At 39.3% G+C, this 13,480-nt stretch overlaps 1 protein-coding gene across 1 annotated transcript in view; it reads right to left on the reverse strand.

Annotated features, from left to right (window-relative positions):
• Positions 1-10,299: 10,299 nt before the first annotated feature.
• Positions 10,300-13,480, reverse strand: part of LUZP1 (leucine zipper protein 1) — an 89,622-nt gene continuing 86,441 nt past the window's right edge. Inside the window, exon 5 of the mRNA XM_044286766.1 lies at positions 10,300-13,242. The gene's annotated coding sequence lies outside the window, so the exon portion shown is untranslated. The remainder of the gene's footprint in view (positions 13,243-13,480) is intronic.

Consider the following 13,480-nt stretch of genomic DNA (forward strand, 5'->3'; position numbering starts at 1 on the left):
TAGTAACGGATTCTGGAATATCATGTTATTAGTAACTACATATGAAAATTGAAATTAGGGTCTAAGTGTGACAGTTATCCTTTAATTAAAGAATTGAAACCTTCTAACTTAAAAAAATAAATAATTAAATGCCTGATAATTTTTTCAAAATGGCACCAGCTTGTAAACTTTTTCTGGAAAGATATAAAATAAAAGATATAATTTGATCTGTTTTGGGAACAGAATTGTCGATTTTTTTTTGATTTTTGCAAAAAAAGATCTCCATTCTAGCCATGCGGCTGAATATGAAGCCCATGTATTTACAGCTAATACATTTTTTATTAATTTATTAGTTAATTTTCTGTCAGATTCCATAGTTGAACAAGGCATGGTATTCCAATTTTCGGGGATTGAGGTACCATCGCAAAGAACTCTTTGAAACGCTGTAGAGATAAAGAATAACTATATTATATTTCCCCGGAATCCAGATGTTATTTTGTAAACAAATTAAAACCAATTTACCTAATAGTTTACTATGTCGGATTTGGAAGAAAGACAGTTAATAGCATATACTACACCCAAATTGTCGGAGTGTAGGAGAATTCTTCTATTTTGGAATTCATGAGACCAGATAAATAGTGAAACTAATACTGGAAATAATTCGATGAAAACTACATTTTGGGTGTAATTGTTGTTGATCCAATCTGTAGGGCAGTTTTCAGCTGACCAATTATAATTGTAAAAGGTCCCATAACCTGTAGCTTCTGCTGCGTCTGTGTATAAAGATAGTGTATCAGAATAGATGAATTCTTTTTGCCATATTGTGTGTCCATTCTTTTAAGAAATTGGGCCAAATACTGATGTAGTTTTTTTATATGTTTTGTTAATCTGATGTGAGAATTGCCGGCTGTAGCTGAATACATTCTTTTAGAAAAAAACTCTCCCCATGGAAATCACCCTTGTAATAAAATGTAAAGAACCTAGTAGTGATTGAAGTTTTCTGAGTGCTGTTTTTTTTCTTTAATAGTTTGAAGATTTTTTTTTATCAGGAATGCTGAATTCCATGGTGACAGTGTTTATATGAATACCCAGAAATTTCAACTGTGCAGTTGGATAAACTGTCTTGTCCATGGCCAGTAGAATATTAAAGAATTTTGCTATATTAAAAAAATTATTTAGCAGTGCTAAACAAGTATTAGATTCCTTTTGACCTATGAACAAGAAGTCATCCAAGTAATGTAGTATATAACCTTCATTTGAATGCAATTCCAACATCCAATGTGAAAATGTTGAGAATGCCTCAAAAGTAGTGGCAAGAAAAGGTGAAACCCATGGGAAGTGCCATATCATAAAATAACTTACCTAAAATTTGAAAACCTAAAAGAGTTGTAAGGAATTGGGTTAATTGGTAAAAGTCTGAAAAGCAGATTTGATGTCGGCTTTGGCAAGGAGAGCATTTTTCCCTGCCTGTTGAAGGTAGGACAATGCTTGATCAAATGAAGCATATTTTACGCTTGCTTTTTTTTCTTAACTATCAAATCATTTAAGGAATTATTTTTTGGGTAAGATAAGTTGTGAATTAGTCTGAAAGAAATTTTGTTCCTTTTTCGGCACTAATCCAAGTGGTGATATCCTGAAATTTTTTAATGGTGGTGTATTAAATGGGCCTGCCATTCTGCCGGCATGTATTTGATTGTATTTTTTATTTTACTGTGTCTAAACTGTTTCTTACAAAAAGAAGATTGTCTACCATAGTGTAGCCTGGACCCGAATATTCGGGTATGTAGAAATCATTGGAAAACCCATCAATTAATAGAGTGGACATCTGTTTGGGTACATTTTTAGCCACTGAATTATTCTTAAAGTATTGAGGAGTCACCTTGCTTATTTGATTGCTGTTCTTTAAATAAATAAGAAAAGTTAATGCCTTGTTTTCTGAAACATTTTGAAGCTGGATGTGCTCCAGAACAGTATGAGCATTCATGTCTGTATCTGCAGCTATTCTACCATTTGCAAAAATTGTCATTAAATGCAAAGCAGATTCCTTTTCTGAATGTGTTGTAATTGTTAGCGAAAGGAATGACTCCTCTGTGGTAGCATCACATTTAGCCAAGGTCCTACATCTTTACTACCCCAATTTAGATTTTTGTAAACCGATAATTTTTGTCTGAATAATTCATCGTAAAGAAACCATTCATATCCTCCAAAATTTTTGTAGGTTTTTAAAATTGTGTCTACGTGAAAAAACAACCCAGTACACAGATTGTTTTTCCCCTACGGCTGCATGTATGCAAAATGCTTGCATCAAGTTAAAAGTTGACTTTTGTGGGTTTCTTTTTATCTTAATCTGTTTTTTTCTCTTTTCTGAATCAATCCTTAAAATTTTCTCTAGCTGAAGGTAAAAGTGTAAAAAAGGTTTTTGTCTAATAAGAGTCATTATCAATGGCAATATGATCTGTAACAGTGCACTGTGGGATACAGTCACTTTGATTTAACATATGATATGTCACCTAGAGCAGGGGTTACCGTTGGAGAAGTGACTGTTAAAAGCTGTGATGACATCTTTTTTGCTGGACTGTTGATTAACGATATGTTCTGTCGCAGATGTGGCTGTAGAAATTACTTTGTTCTTCTTCCCATGTGGATTTGTGGTAAATTAAGACTGAGAATAACTATCTTTTCTACGGCGTTTCCTAGGTGGCAAAGTATCTTCAGTGTCACAGTGCAAGCGTGCGCCGGTGACAGAACAAAGATCGATGATCTCTGGGCTCGCGCTGGGGACTGCGCAGTGGACTGGATTAGTTGCTTGCAGATTCATCTCTTCTGTTTCCAGACTGAGTTGGAGGCAGCTGCAGAGCCATGCTTCACCTCCTTGTGATTCTGCTTTGAGAATCAGCTGTTTAAGAAGTTCTTCCATCCTGAAGGTTAGCGCAGGTCTTTGTGAAATACACTTATGTGAATGCGCATTTACCATTGCCTCTTCTCTTTTATAGGTCCTGAACAGCCGTTATAAATTCATCCAATCAAGTTTCTTTATTCAGCCTCCTGCCAAATATTGCAGTTACCTTGGAGCCGACCATTTCCACCTTTGAAGCAGGTAAGTACAATTAATTTGAAAGATTTTTTAATATAAGAGGTGTCATGACATCATGTCACTCCATGATAGCAGAATAGACCATCCCGGGACCCCAACAGATCTGATATTGATGACCTATCACTAAGTCCTGGCAAACCCCTTTAAAGCGGTTGTGTGCGCGCACTCTTCCCCATAATGCGACATCGGGAGTGGAGAAATGCAACAATGTTGGGAGGTTTGGTTGCTGAGGCAACCCTCCCAATGCCTATTGAGTATTGTGCATGGGTCCTATTCCAATTTATAGGACCTGTGCAAAAGATTTGCTAGGCTTTTAGTTGCCTTGGTAATGTTACCATCTAATGTGCAGTTGCCAAAATGTCAGATCAGGATGGAGTGTATACCTGCAAAATCCCTTTAATTTAATTGCTACAATATTAGCCCTAGTGCATGTATGTCTATTCTGGGATACAAAAGTTAATTAGACTAAGATCTAACGGAGACCATTTTAGGCCTTATGCACGTATTAACCACTTCAGCCCCGCTAGGTGAAACCCCCTTCATGACCAGAGCACTTTTTACACTTCGGCACTACACTACTTTCACCGTTTATCGCTCGGTCATGCAACTTACCACCCAAATGAATTTTACCTCCTTTTCTTCTCACTAATAGAGCTTTCATTTGGTGGTATTTTATTGCTGCTGACATTTTTACTTTTTTGTTATTAATCAAAATGTAACGATTTTTTTGCAAAAAAATGAAATTTTTCACTTTCAGCTGTAAAATTTTGCAAAAAAAAACGACATCCATATATAAATTTTTTGCCAAATTTATTGTTCTACATGTCTTTGATAAAAAAAAATGTTTGGGCAAAAAAAAAAATGGTTTGGGTAAAAGTTATAGCATTTACAAACTATGGTACAAAAATGTGAATTTCCGCTTTTTGAAGCAGCTCTGACTTTCTGAGCACCTGTCATGATTCCTGAGGTTCTACAATGCCCAAACAGTAGAAAACCCCCACAAATGACCCCATTTCGGAAAGTAGACACCCTAAGGTATTCGCTGATGGGCATAGTGAGTTCATAGAACTTTTTATTTTTTGTCACAAGTTAGCGGAAAATGATGATTTTTCTTTTTTTCTTACAAAGTCTCATATTCCACTAACTTGCGACAAAAAATAAAAAATTCTAGGAACTCGCCATGCCCCTTACGGAATACCTTGGGGTGTCTTCTTTCCAAAATGGGGTCACTTGTGGCGTAGTTATACTGCCCTGGCAATTTAGGGGCCCAAATGTGTGAGAAGAACTTTGCAATCAAAATGTGTAAAAAATGACCGGTGAAATCCGAAAGGTGCACTTTGGAATATGTGCCCCTTTGCCCACCTTGGCAGCAAAAAAGTGTGAGACATGGGGTATCGCCGTACTCAGGAGAAGTTGGGGAATGTGTTTTGGGGTGCCATTTTACATATAACCATGCTGGGTGAGAGAAATATCTTGGCAAAAGACAACTTTTCCCATTTTTTTATACAAAGTTGGCATTTGACCAAGATATTTTTCTCACCCAGCATGGGTATATGTAAAATGACACCCCAAAACACATTCCCCAACTTCTCCTGAGTACGGCGATACCAGATGTGTCACACTTTTTTGCTGCAAAGGTGGGCAAAGGGGCACATATTCCAAAGTGCACCTTTCGGATTTTGCAGGGCATTTTTTACACATTTTGATTGCAAAGTTCTTCTCACACATTTGGGCCCCTAAATTGCCAGGGCAGTATAACTACGCCACAAGTGACCCCATTTTGGAAAGAAGACACCCCAAGGTATTCCGTGAGGGGCACGGCGAGTTCCTAGAATTTTTTTTTTTTGTCGCAAGTTAGTGGAATATGAGACTTTGTAAGGAAAAAAGAAAAAAAAAGAAAAATCATCATTTTCTGCTAACTTGTGCCAAAAAATAAAAAATTCTAGGAACTCGCCGTGCCCCTCACGGAATACCTTGGGGTGTCTTCTTTCCAAAATGGGGTCACTTGTGGCGTAGTTATACTGCCCTGGCAATTTAGGGGCCCAAATGTGTAAGAAGTACCTTGCAATCAAAATGTGTAAAAAATGGCCTGCGAAATCCAAAAGGTGCACTTTGGAATATGTGCCCCTTTGCCCACCTTGGCTGCAAAAAAGTGTGACACATCTGGTATCGCCGTACTCAGGAGAAGTTGGGCAATGTGTTTTGGGGTGTCATTTTACATATACCCATGCTGGATGAGAGAAATATCTTGGCAAAAGACAACTTTTCCCATTTTTTGTATACAAAGTTGGCATTTGACCAAGATATTTTTCTCACCCAGCATGGGTATATGTAAAATGACACCCCAAAACACATTCCCCAACTTCTCCTGAGTACGGCGATACCAGATGTGTGACACCTTTTTGCAGCCTAGATGCGCAAAGGGGCCCAAATTCCTTTTAGGAGGGCATTTTTAGACATTTGGATCCCAGACTTCTTCTCACACTTTCGGGCCCCTAAAAAGCCAGGGCAGTATAAATACCCCACATGTGACCCCACTTTGGAAAGAAGACACCCCAAGGTATTCAATGAGGGGCCTGGCGAGTTCCTAGATTTTTTATTTTTTTTGCATAAGTTAGCGGATATTGATTTTTTTTTGTTTTTTTCTCACAAAGTCTCACTTTCCGCTAACTTAGGACAAAAATTTCAATCTTTCATGGACTCAATATGCCCCTCACGGAATACCTTGGGGTGTCTTCTTTCCGAAATGGGGTCACATGTGGGGTATTTATACTGCCCTGGCTTTTTAGGGGCCCTAAAGCGTGAGAAGAAGTCTGAAATATAAATGTCTAAAAATGTTTACGCATTTGGATTCCGTGAGGGGTATGGTGAGTTCACGTGAGATTTTATTTTTTGACACAAGTTAGTGGAATGAGACTTAGTAAGAAAAAACAAAAACAAAAAAAAACAAAAAATTTCCGCTAACTTGTGCCCAAAAAAATGTCTGAATGGAGCCTTACCGGGGGAGGGGGGGGGGGGGGTGGTGATCAATGACAGGGGGGTGATCAATGACAGGGGGGTGATCACCCATATAGACTCCCTGATCACCCCCCTGTCATTGATCACCCCCCCTGTAAGGCTCCATTCAGACATCCGCATGATTTTTTACGGATCCATGGATCGGATCCACAAAACGCATGCGGACGTCTGAATGGAGCCTTACAGGGGGGTTATCAATGACAGGGGGTGATCAGGGTAATCACCCCCCTGTCACTGATCACCCCCCCTGTAAGGCTCCATTCAGACATCCGCATGATTTTTTACGGATCCATGGATCGGATCCACAAAACGCATGTGGACGTCTGAATGGAGCCTTACAGGGGGGTTATCAATGACAGGGGGGTGATCAGGGAGTGTATATGGGTGATCACCCGCCTGTCATTGATCACCCCCTGTAAGGCTCCATTCAGACGTCCGCATGTGTTTTGCGGATCCGATCCATGTATCCGTAAAAATCATGCGGACGTCTGAATGGAGCCTTACAGGGGAGTGATCAATGACAGGGGGTGATCAGGGAGTGTATATGGGTGATCACCCGCCTGTCATTGATCACCCCCCTGTAAGGCTCCAATCAGACGTCCGTATGCTTTTTGCGGATCCGATCCATGTATCCGTGGATCCATAAAAATCATACGGACGTCTGAACGGAGCCTGACAGGGGGGTGATCAATGACAGGGCGGTGATCAGGGAGTTTATATGGGGTGATCAGGGGTTTATAAGGGGTTAATAAGTGACGGGGGGGGGGGGTGTAGTGTAGTGTGGTGTTTGGTGCGACTGTACTGACCTACCTGAGTCCTCTGGTGGTCGATCCTAACAAAAGGGACCACCAGAGGACCAGGTAGGAGGTATATTAGACGCTGTTATGAAAACAGCGTCTAATATACCTGTTAGGGGTTAAAAAATTCGGATCTCCAGCCTGCCAGCGAACGATCGCCGCTGGCATGCTGGAGATCCACTCGCTTACCTTCCGATCCTGTGAGCGCGCGCGCCTGTGTGCGCGCGTTCACAGGAAATCTCGCGTCTCGCGAGATGACGCATATATGCGTGACTGTGCACCAGCCTGCCACCTCCGGAACGCACATGTGCGTTAGGCGGTCCGGAGGTGGTTAAAAAACATTTTCTTTTTCCGTGTCCATTCTGTTTTTTTTTCATATATATGGAACCATTAACTTCAATGGGTCCGCAAAAAAAAAAAAAAAACTGAAGTTACTCCATGTGCATTCCGTTTCCGTATGTCCGTATTTGCGCTCTGCAAAAAAAATAAAAATAAATAGAACATGTCCCATTATTGTCCACATTTCGCAAGGATGGTACTGTTCTATTAGGGGCCAGCTGTTCCGCGACAGGATATTATATATACACACACACTACTCACAAAAGTTAGGGATATTTGGCTTGTGGGTGAAATTTCAGGATGAACCTAAAATGCACTCTTACCTTTACAGGTGAACTTAATGTGACTTTCTCTAAACTCTTTAATGCACATGTCTAACTGTTCAGTGTTTCACTACTTTTTGCACAACTTGCTGTTCTCTAACAGGGAGCTTAATGGCAAAATTCCCAATAGGTGTTTGATCCATGAAACGCCCAATACATTTCCTGGTTCAATTAGAATTGGTATTAAAACACTGCTGTTCACTGGTTAAAGTCAATTCATGCTGATCAGAAAGACCCTTTATGAATGGTGCAGTGGCAAGCCCATACTACTTGAATAACATCATTGTGCCGCTACATGAACAACACAGGCCTAATTTCATCTTCATGGTCGACAAAGTGCCAGCTCATCGAGGTTACATCATGAGGGAATGGCTGCTGGAGACTGAGGTACCTCAAATGGAGTGGCCTGAAAACCTATGGGATCAGCTGAGTCGCCGTATAGAGGCTCGTAACTCTGAACCCCAGAACCTCAATGACCTGAGGGCCGCCCTTCAAGAAGAGTGGGATGCCATGCCTCAGCAGACAATAAGTCGATTTGAGAACAGCATGAGACATCGTTGTCAAGCTGTAATTGTTACTCAAGGCCAAATGACAAGTTATTGAGACATTGACATGTTTTGTGGGGGTATACCCGCCACTGTTTGCTTTAGTTTCAATAAATTGAGATGAGGAAATCACCATTGCATGCTTTACGTAAAGCCTGACTTTCGTGATATAATATCACTGTAGCGTGACAACCAAATATCTCAAACTTTTTGTGAGTAATATATATAAAAGCTGCAGTATTTCTTTGGTTGTGACGATGCATGCCATTTTTGGAATAGTTTATTGAAAAAAAAAAAAATGTGTAATTTTTTTTAAAAATAAAAAACAGTGAATTATGCTACATGTCGATAAAGCCCAAGAAAAGAACTTCTGCACAATTTTTGTGAATTTAAAATCTACATCTTAAAATAAGTTATTTCTTTTTTAAGAAACCACTTTTTTAATAATGTAAAGTTAGCAGAATAAAACTAGACAGGCAGAAACTGCATCAAATTTATCACAGTGGTGCACGCTGTAAGATAAATTTGGTGCACTTTTCTGCATATATTAAGACAGTGTTGAACATTCACATGCGCCAATCTTTATTCACAAAGACGTCTAATTTATTAAGAGGCAGATGCCAGCAACTCAAATCTACGCCAGCCTGGGTCTGGTGTAAACTTGAGCTATAACTTATGCCAGTTTCTGGCAAAAATTATAGTAAATCCAGCAGGCTGTGATAGGCCTTGCCCCTCACTCTTAGTTTATGCACAAATTTAGAGTGCACCATAATTTGCGGCCTCTAATGCACATCAACATTTTGGGTGAAAATAATGGTAAACACAATTAATAAATCTAGAGCAATTTACAATTCTTCTTAGACACCCACATTCTTAGATACATTTTTAGACCCTTTTCAAATATGTCTAGTGAGGCATAACATTGCCCAAAACACAAATGTGGTACATGACTAGTATATCACTTTTTTTTTTTGCTAACTTGTGCTATAATTATGGCAATTTCTCAAGGTAGTTCAAAATTCTATGCAAGGCTTTATCTATAGGTGATGCTTACCCACCATTTCTCTGGATAGGTGAACAGTATCCGATCAGTAGGAGTCCGACCTGGGAACACCGCCGATCAGCTGTTTGATAAGGCACGAGCGCTGATACCTTCGTAAACGGCTGTATATTAGGGGTCATCGGTGTCTGACCCCCATTGATCAGATACCGATTAGCTATGCAGAGGATAGGTCTTCATTGTAAAAGTATCGTAAGACCCCTTTAAGATTAGCATTTTATACAAATAGACATGTAACACAAGCTCACAAGGAAATCAGTGCCGGTTGTTTTAGACGGCTTCGGAGACGCTTCCTGTTGATCACAGGTTCAAAATGCTACAAAAGGGCAGTTTCACTCAGTGGTGAAGAGTTGCCATGTATAGTAAATTGAGCTAAATTCATTACGTGTTTTAGACACTTGTGTTTACACAATCTCAAGATGTGAAAGAAACCTGAAAATTGAAGCCATGTGGTAGTATAGTATGGGCGCGATCTTATGGATTAGTACCTAATGCATCTATAAATGTCATGTACATGGAGCCTTAGGCCTCATGCACCAGCTGTAATTAGGATTCAATCATCATAAATATAAATCACTTATTACTATTTTACACAGAAGCAAACAAAAATAATCTACAAAACTATTGACATGTTAAAGAGAGCCTGTCAGCAGTTTTGACTGTGCTAAACTGCTGACAGCACTATGTAGGGCCTTGTGAGAGCTGGATAAATATATAACGTTTGTGGAGCTTTTGTCATCAGGATAGTGTATTTTTATTCTGTCAGGTTCTTCTTGGTGCACAAGAGGCCGATTTTTACTATGTAGTGCTCTCTGCATTAAAGCAGCTTCACAGCCGCTCTGAGTAACAGTTGTATTGATCTCCTGGTTGGATGTTACAGCTGTCACTCAGAGAGGAGGGGAGGGGCTGTGTGTCAGTTCAATGCGGAAAGCACTTCACAGCGGAGTACCACCTACTGGGCACTAGCAGGATCACCCGCTGGCAGAATAAGGCCGAATACTCATACTACTCCCGATAATAAACAAAAAGCTATTTTAGTCCTGCCCTCAGAGCCCCTACCTAATGCTGTCAGCAGTTTGGCATGGTCAAAACTGCTGACTTCCTTAAAGTCATTTATACCATACAAAATAGACAAAAACATACATATGTAAAAACATTTTTTTATTATCAAAGATTGATAATGGACAACTGTACAGGCAAATTCAAGTGAAACAAATGATAGGCAGAGCAACAACACAGGTTATTAGACATCTTATATGAAAATAGAGTTTTATTTTTTCCTACGTTATACATATGGCCATCCCAACATTGAGCTCCAGGATGCACTTGGATCAAACTATGAGTGCATGTGAAGTCAAAAGAGGATTTTTATTTATTTTTTATCCATGGAGATAAAGTTTCCTAGTCGATGCTTAGATACAAACCAGTTGGCAATAGTTTGATGTGAAGCATAACCAGACATATTGTGCATTAAGTCCAAGAAGGCAACTTTTAGGTCTCCTTCGGTAACGGTTAGTGGCGAACCACAGATTAAGTGTGCAGTACGCCGCTTAGTCCATAATACTTTTATGGATCAGAGATCATGTGCAAGAACAGGAATGATGTGGTTACATTGCTCAAATGCTGTGTGCCAACCAGTAGCATGACCGTTTAAGCAGACAACCATTATTTTAAGGAACGCCGCATAGTGGCAGAATAATGTACTGCAACAGTTTGTGACACAGATGCTATTGTTGTGCAGTCATTTTCCTGGTCCGAATTACATTCATGCACAATGTAACCATTTAAAAGCCATTCTTAAGCAAAGTGTTAACATTATTGTGATTTTCCACTGCGTTCACAGGTTTCTCGCAGCTTCCACTGCTGCAGTGTCTTCCCTCTTTCTTTTAAAGAAATCTGCTAGTTTCTATAGTCCTTATAAAAATATAGTGGAGATACAACTGTTCTATATGTACAGAGTAGACTGTAGCTTCCATATCCAGACTCACAAAAAATAAACTACTGCCCTGACATTATAAAGCAGCGGTACAGCATGTAACACGGTCAGCTGAAGGGGTCAAACCCCTCAAATATGATCGGGGAAGATTCCCCAACCCCCCCAGTTCTGGTTACAGCTGGAGATAAATTATACTTCTATACAATATAAAGGGTTGACATTAAGACATTACAACATTCGGAATGCACAGTTCTTATGCGAAATAGATTATGTTTAATGTTGGGCATAGCAGAAAATGCAAGCAACACCGATTCATGCATGCTACATTACTACTCCACGGTCACAAACCCCCATGTAGTTCACCCCATACCATTTGATGTTAATAGTCTAAAGGACTCACAAACAGATCGGCCAAACAATATACTGTAAGCTTCAGAAACATCTGCGAGAGCCAATCGTTTGGTGGCACAGGATAGAGTTTAAGTCATCAGGTAGTGACTTGGTCACATAAGGGAATCGGTCACCGCAACCGCTCCTGAATATTTTACACCTTTCACGTTTCCAAGGGGAACACATAAGGGATTATCCTCAATCTTGCTTTGGGTCATTTGAGACAGACTGGTTGCTAAGCAGACACTGTCTAAGCATCCCTAGTAACCAGACTGTCTCAATTCAAGGAGCAATGGCACTGCGATGAGAGGCGAGATGGGGCAAGAAGGCTTGCCACTGCCAGCGTTATACCCTGCTGCCTTTTAATTGGAATCTGTAATTATAACTTTAAAATTATGATTACAGTTATGGATAACGAAAGAAGAGAATTAGCGGCAACACGACAGGTATACCAGCCAAAAGTCCTCCTTCATAGGGACATCCTGTCACTTGTTCTCCTTAAGAAGTCATCTAACATCTGTAGTAAGAACAAGTCGACCAGTCCGATATTGCATTGCTAAATATAAGCCAGTGCTAAAAATGAAGCTTTAGAAAGCAATTTTGATAGGACTCAAATATGAAGTTGCCAATCTATATTTAATACAGTTAATAGAATTGATAATGTACAAATAAATACTGCATATATATATTTTTTAGCAAAAAAGTATGTAAATGACACTCAACGCTATCTGCTGGTGTAAGGGACAAGTCTTTGCTGGCCTTTGTACAAGACGACTCATCCATCAGCTACATGTCTGAAAAATATGGATTTCATATCTACATTCATGAGGATGTATGGAACCAGTGACATCATGGGGACTTTAATATATGAATGTTTACCAGCCACAAAACTGCTTGCCAATACCGAATATGTGCAGGTGACTAGTAGGTAAAAAATAAAAATATACCACTTTTAATATAAGTCACAATTTCTAAGTGCATATGATGCAAAATCATTTGATTCCTTTGGTTTCTCTTCCCACTGCGATAATCTTAAATATTAGTACATAAGACACAATACATTTTATTTAGTAGTCTTGTATACAATTTTGAATTTTAATAAAAATAAAACCATGTTTAAAAACAAAGAAAAAATCTGTTTTTAAAAACCTTTGCCGACAATAGGACCGCATCTATTGACAAATGCAAAAACGCTGGATGTGGAACAAATACAAGGGTGTTCACATGCTCCTATATACATACACAATGCGCTGCAAGAAACAATCTATTTACTGGTCATTTATACAAAGTTACATGCTTAGCGTTCACTTACACAACCAGACTGTACAGACAATATGCTCGCACAATTTCCTACTTGTCCTGCACATATTATAAGTTAAAGTGGATTTTATAACATTGTACTCTCAGTACCTACATAATTAGAAGCAGTAGCCATGCAAGCCAGTTTTCCAATATATAAAAATCTCTCTCTTTATATATATATATATTTATATATCCCACAAAAAAGCTATTTCACTACTTAGTATTATATACAGCTGCAGTATATGTGCCCTTGTTTTTACCCTGAGATCATGCATGCATTCCCTTGCCAATTTCATTGATAAAACTAAAAAAATAAAGAGGAGGGAGGGCACAAGCAAACAAGATGGCTGAGGTCCTTTCTTAGTACTAGGAAGTGCACATTGACGGGAACCCCAACAGGCATACACAGTGTCATCTTCAGAATTTCTGACAAAGTCCATTTTCTTCTAGAACACCGACCTGAAATCATAAGATGGGAAGGGTTAGATGAGACCTTTCAGAGTGCAACTGTACATAATACTCATTGTCTACCATGTGCATGACCACTGGCCCACTGTCAACCCAACTCAGGAAGGGTAGGCAGGTTTCTTGCTATGGGCAGAATACATTTTTTCCTTGAAAGTCTGTTCAATCATAGCAAAAGGATACCAAAATAAAACGGATTTCTATAAATCAATCATTCATGGTCATCAATAAT

The sequence above is a fragment of the Bufo gargarizans genome, chromosome 3, assembly GCF_014858855.1.
Source record: "Bufo gargarizans isolate SCDJY-AF-19 chromosome 3, ASM1485885v1, whole genome shotgun sequence".
Lineage (NCBI taxonomy): Eukaryota > Metazoa > Chordata > Amphibia > Anura > Bufonidae > Bufo > Bufo gargarizans.